Source organism: Polypterus senegalus, chromosome 2 (genome assembly GCF_016835505.1).
Source record: "Polypterus senegalus isolate Bchr_013 chromosome 2, ASM1683550v1, whole genome shotgun sequence".
NCBI lineage: Eukaryota > Metazoa > Chordata > Cladistia > Polypteriformes > Polypteridae > Polypterus > Polypterus senegalus.
In genome coordinates this window covers 974,025-980,456 of record NC_053155.1, presented here as the reverse complement: position 1 = coordinate 980,456, position 6,432 = coordinate 974,025, and the positions used below count along the sequence as shown (strand labels likewise).

Below are 6,432 nucleotides of genomic sequence, written 5' to 3'. Positions count from 1 at the left end.
CTTGTTAAGAAGGCAGGCTCTATTGTAGGAGTAAAGTTGGACAGTTTGACATCCGTGGCAGAGCGACGGGCATTAAGGAAACTCCTGTCAATCATGAAGAATCCACTGCATCCACTGAACAGTGTCATCTCCAGACAGAGGAGTAGCTTCAGTGACAGACTGAGGAGATCGTTCCTCCTCCACACTATGCGACTCTTCAATTCCATCTGGGGGAGTAAATGCTAACATTATTTAAAGTTATTGTCTGCTTTTACATGCATTTTTATTACTATTTTAATTTAATATTGTTTTTTGTATCAGTATACTGCTGCTGGATTATGTGAATTTCCCCTTGGGATTAATAATTTATCTATCTATAGTAGAAAAAAAAATTAAGTTTATTGTAAGTATGTAACAATTAAAGACAATGTACAATTAAAGTTTTTAATGTAATATTTGGCAAATGTATCCATCCATCCATTATCCAACCCGCTATATCCTAACTACAGGGTCACGGGGGTCTGCTGGAGCCAATCCCAGTCAGCACAGGGTGCGGGGCAGGGCGCCAGCCCGCCGCAGGACACACACACACACACACACACACACACGAGACAATTTAGGATCACCAATACACCTAACCTGCATGTCTTTGGACTGTGGGAGGAAACCCACGCAGACACGGGGAGAACATGTAAACTCCATACAGGGAGGACCCGGGAAGTGAACTCAGCTACCCACTGCGCCACTGTGCCGCCTGTAATAATAGTGCACTTGTAATTGATAAAAGTTCATTCTAAATCTATTGTAAGATTGCATGGATTTTTTAAAAGTATATATAAAGCAATACAATTTCATTTTACTGAAGTATACTTAAATAGTCCCACTCTAGTACTTTTAACACAAATTAAGTTGATATTGTGTTCACTTTAAATACGTTTAGCACAGAATGAGTTGTTCTAGCGTCACACATTTGAAATCTAAATCTCGTCAGTCCTGGCCCAAGTTTATTTCTCGTACCTCAGCACACTTGTGTTTATTACACTTCAGAATACAAAGAGCAGTAAAGAGGAGAAGACGACGAGCAGGTAGGGAGGTGAGGGGCTGCAAGAACAGAAAGAGACGGGCGTGAGTGGCGTGACACTCCGGTGTGTTTGGTGACTCGCTCGGCTGGTTTGGATGTTGGTACATTTGAAACTTCATCAAAGGGTCCGTTCTCACAGTTTCTCTTATTTCATATTTTATTAACAGTGAGTCACATTCACAAATCACAGCAGTCTCAGTGATGGAGCCAGCTGCTCTTTGTCACCAATAACTGAGGATGTCGTCCATCTTTATGTTTTCACACCAACACACACGTGTGTCACTGATCTGCTCAAACCTGAACTGAGGCTCAGTGGAGTGAAGGTCAGGTGGTCTTTTAGTCCATGAGAGTCTCACTACAGATGATACCAATCAAGATGGCACTAATGTCTCCTACAAGACGACTGACCTTAGAAACACAAATGTCTGCCCTTGTCGTGTTGTCCGTCGGCTTTTCTTCATTTTCTATAAATATGGCCGCTCTCTGCTGTCTCCCATTCCTTGTCTTTTTAATAAGACACTGGTGGTCCCACTGTCCTGTTGCTGTTAGCTCTGACTGCAGTATTTGACCCAGCTGACCATGACATCCTCATCGCCCATCTTGGCTCAGTCACACCTCACAGGCAGAGGCTTTTAGTCAGGGTGGTCCACCTCTCCTCCTCATTCTCGGCCCCTCTCTATTCTGCGGCCTATTCTTTATTTCACTGTAGATGTTCCTCTTAGTATCCATTTTAATTAACACAATATTTCTCTCCACAGCTACACAGATGACACTCTGACGTATTTTCCACTCAACAGATCCAAACCAGTTCTTTTAACCCTTTATTGGAATGGCCAGAAGACATTAAGCCATGGAGGTCACCTCATTCTCTTCGTCTACATGACATACAAACAGACCTTGTGTGTTCTGGACCTTCTGACCTCACTTGTGCTTCTACAGTTCATCTCAGCCCCCTGACCACCAACTGTAAACCCCTGATAGACAATCCTGCTGTGATTTGTGACAAACAGATGACCTCCTCCTCCTCATCTGTCCTCGTCCCAACTGTGTCACTGACCTTAATTTTATAACTCTCTCCTCCTTGCCCCTCTTGTTCATCTCTCTGTTTGTTTTCTTCTCTCCCACTCTTGTCCTTGTCTCTTTCTTAATTCCCAGTTCAGCTTATTCCCCTCTGTTTCTCCTTCCATTTTCTAATCCCCCTCAGTCCAGTTCAGGTGGTGGTCCCTCAGTGGCCGTCTGTCCACATCAAGTCAGGACCCCACCCTGGACGCGCCAATCCATCCCATCTCCACACTCCTACATGTTCTGCTCGTCTTTTCTTGTATTTCTTTTTAACGGCTAACTTGTTCAGGCCGCTGCTCACTACGAGGACACGACTGGAGGGGATGGTGAAGTGGAGACAATGGAATAAAAAAGAAAATCAAAATCAAAACTGAGCCTCGTGGGAGTTAGTGTCACCAAAGGACAATCAGCAGGTGGCAGACAGGATTTGGGGGACACGGAGCAGACACGGGTTCAAATGACACAGTGACGATGGAGACAAGAGCTGATTGCGTCCTGTGATGGACCAGCGTCCTGTCCAGGGTTTGTCCCAGCCTTGTCCCCAGTGTCACTACAGCCTCAGGGGCCCCTGTCACCACACAGCTGGACTGTCCAACTCTCTTTGCTCCTACTTGGAGGACTTTTTACAGGATGACCTCCACTACCTTACTGCCTCTAGTGGTGAAACTTGGGGGTGGGGGGTCTGCAGATCTGATTCTGCTTAAGTTTTGTCACCAGTTGAGGGTCTCAAGGTGGTAAAAATAAAAGTGACGTTAAAGGAGGAGCACACAGCCTGAGGGGACACAGAGAATTTATTAAATGAGGAGCAGAGCTGACAGGAGAAGAAAAAGAAGAAAGAGGAGAATTTAGGGGAGAGTGGACGGGGGCTCCGTCACTGACAGGGGGTCAGTCTGATCACCAGAGCTAGAAAATTGATGTACTGATAGTCAGCTGACGTCCAGACCTCCTCAGCTCCTCCTGTAGTGACTTCAGGTTCCTCTTCTCACTCTTACTGATCCCATTACTCCACAGCCTGTGAGGAGACACAAGTGTGAGTTACAAACAGCAGGGGGCGCCACACACACACTGCACTGTCACACTGACACGCCCCCTGATGTCACCCAGAATTCCTCTCAGTGTCTGTGCTCATCTGAGTCACATGACGTGTGTGTCAGCCTGTCAGTCACTCAGTCCACTCACCGACTGGTCAACATCCTCTGAAGGCCTGCTGGTGGCGTCACATTTCATAAAGAAGGTGGTCTGTCCAGTTGACGTACTGTTGCCCCCTCTGTCCCCCTGCGGTCACTTCCTGTCTGTCTCTCTAGTGCTCCGTCTCTCTTCATTTTCTCTTCTTCTCCTCCTCACTCTCGTGTCTTCTCTCATTACGTCTGCTGCTCGTCTCTCATCCTCCATCTCATTTCTTCCTCTTGTCCACTGATCCCCCCGTCTGCTGCTCTGCTCTTTCTTGTTTGTTCCAAATGACCCTAAGCCCCCAGACTGTCATATCCCCCTCTCCTCACTCTCCATACTGTCTGCTGTCCTGATCCCCCCTGTGTCCTTGTCCCCCTGTATCTGACTGGACACTCAGCTGCTATCCATTTCTTCTTCTTCTTGCCCATCTCACACTCCTCCTCATCTTCCTCTGTCTGTCTCTTCTTATCTTTGTTGTCCTTCCTGTCTGTCACTCAGTCTGCTCCACTTGTCACTGTCACTCTGGTGACTCCATGTGCTGTCATGTGATCAGCCCGCCCATCAATAACACATTCAGACTCCCCACCCCTCCCCCTATTTACTCACCACAGTTCCTTTAATATACAGTTGTCACTCCTGAGCCCCTCACTCAGCTGACGAGCCCCTGAATCGCCCAGCTTGTTGTTGTTCAGGTCCAGATATGTAAGCCGTGAGTCTGGATACGAGAGGACCGAGGAGAGAGCTGAGCAGCAGGCCGAGGTGAGACCACAAAAGTTCAACCTGTGAAGAAGAAGAAGAGAGATGAGTGAGGACAGACAGACATAAGGACACACAGCACAAGGGCTCAATGACTGCGCTGTCCTCACTGAAATGCACTTTGACCCTGAGACCACCGCTGTCCTTATAAGGTAAGGCGCTATATACCTGACAGCGTCTTCTGCCTTCCTGCCACTCTGACTGGTGACACGTCACTCAAAGTGACATGTGGACAGGAATGTGAAGGACATGAGGCTGACAGTGTCCTGCACTCGAGGGCCAGACAGACTTGTCAAAGCCGATGACAGCAGAGGGACCACCTTGGATTTGTGTCTGTAACTGAGGACTCAGCACATGGAGGGGCTTTGACTGATTTGCAGGACCCCATCCACAGATTCCTGTTAGACACGCCGGTCACTGCTGGACATCGGAGAGCACGACACTCGAGTGTCTGTCATGGTGGGCTCTACTGATGTCAGACCACTTAGACGATGAGGACCCTCTGTCTGTCTATAGTGACAAAGACTGGACTAACTGTGTGATCAGTGACATAATGGACAGGGTGGACAGGACTGACATGTGACACTTCTGACACTCACATGTCACATGCTGACCGGTGCCACTGACCAGCTGACCTCAGTCCACTAAAGGCCTCACTGCTGGTCACCTCAGTTTTCTAATTTCTCTCCTAATTTGTAATAAAGCCAGTGGATGAGCTCTGAATGGACACTCAGCATCACAAAGTCCAGTCCCCTGGGCACAGAGGTGGTCTGAGTGGACTGTGAAGTGACCCCCATTACTTCTGACTACTGCTGTCCACTCCCAGCTCTCCTCTGACCTGAGCTGACCATTCAGATCAAAATGGCAGAGTGACCTGCTAGCATCGCCACCTGCTGGTAGGTGTTAGAAATGACACAATTGACATCTCAGTGACATCAAACCACACGGAGAATTAAAGAATAAAAAGACAAGAAGAACAGCAGCTGGGCCACCGAAAGAGAAAAGAATCAGAAGATCACAAGAAGAACACGTCAGGGGCTCAAAAAAGGACGAGAATCATCAGGAATTCAGCAGTCCAGACCACCAGCATTAACTCACCTGTGAAGATCAGGAAACAAATCACAAGAACAACAACACATCCCATAATAAACAGACAGAATATGAAAGAAGTTGAAAGAAAACCAAACAATCGTCTCTTCATAGCTCAGTTCTAAATCACAAGCAAATCCTTTTAGTTCTGAAGACACAAGTGAAGCCCCCCATGGCAGCCTGTTTGAGGGGTCCTGCTTCTCGAGGTCCGACCACATAAACCTCACAGTCTGAGGGCCAATGCGATTCTCTCAATGACTTCTTCAGGGCAAACAATAAAACATAACACACGTTACTAAATAAATCCTAAAAACGTTACTCTATGACAATGACGTGTTTGACATTAAAGAGTATTAGCATCCACTGCAGCTGTCCCCATGTTTAGGACCCCCCGTCATTTGTGTGTTCTCGATGTCACATTAGGATACGCTGGTTAAGGCTGATGTCTGCAGACACTTTGAAAATTCAAATGAGGACATGTCCCCTGTTCAAGGTGCCAGCATTGTAACATCACTGGGTGACACCACTGTCATCAATCAAGTGACGATTTGTCTAAGAAATAGGCGAGACTCGAGTTGTGAGGGTATAATACACGACAATGGGGTCACGTCACAAGGACATCAGGAGCAGAAAAGTGGAGCCAGAGAGGGGCTGAGCAAATGTCACTTTGTCACTAAGGGTCACAAGGTGGGACAAATGAAATCAGAAACTAACAGAAAGTGCTGGGGATTGTGATGGACACTTGAGGCCACAGGAAGTGAACTGGACTGTCAAGATAGATAGATAGATGGATGAAAGGCACTATATAATAGATAGATATGTGAAAGGCATTATATGATAGATGAATGGATGGATGAAAGGCACAATAGATAGATGGATGGATGGATGAAAGGCACGATAGATAGATAGATAAAAGACACTATATAATAGATACAAAATATATATATTTATGTAATCCCTCCCATTATTTCCACCCTCCAAACCCACTTATTCTTAATATATCAACCCAATTAATAAATAAGTAAAAAATACCAAACTCAGAGCACAAATTGTAAATTATTATCACATTTACAAAGTACATTATTCACAGACCACAATTCCTTAAACTGTGCTAAATTATTTGTAGACTTATAAAAATCAAAATCCACTAATATTCTACTTTCACACACTTTTCTAAAAAAGACAATATCTTCAACCCCACTCCCATTAATCTTGTTTTTACGTGTCTTCCATATTGACAGTTTTGCTTGCCCGATAATAAAATTAAGTTCCTATTTTCTCTGGTGTGTTTAGTA

General features: G+C 45.7%; 1 long non-coding RNA gene across 1 annotated transcript; it reads right to left on the bottom strand.

Annotated features, from left to right (window-relative positions):
* Positions 1-2,895: 2,895 nt before the first annotated feature.
* Positions 2,896-5,158, bottom strand: LOC120521113. Its single transcript, XR_005632016.1, has 2 exons — positions 3,899-5,158; positions 2,896-3,134 (listed from the first exon to the last, which is right to left on the bottom strand). It is a non-coding gene; the product is annotated as an uncharacterized LOC120521113 (long non-coding RNA).
* Positions 5,159-6,432: the final 1,274 nt, after the last annotated feature.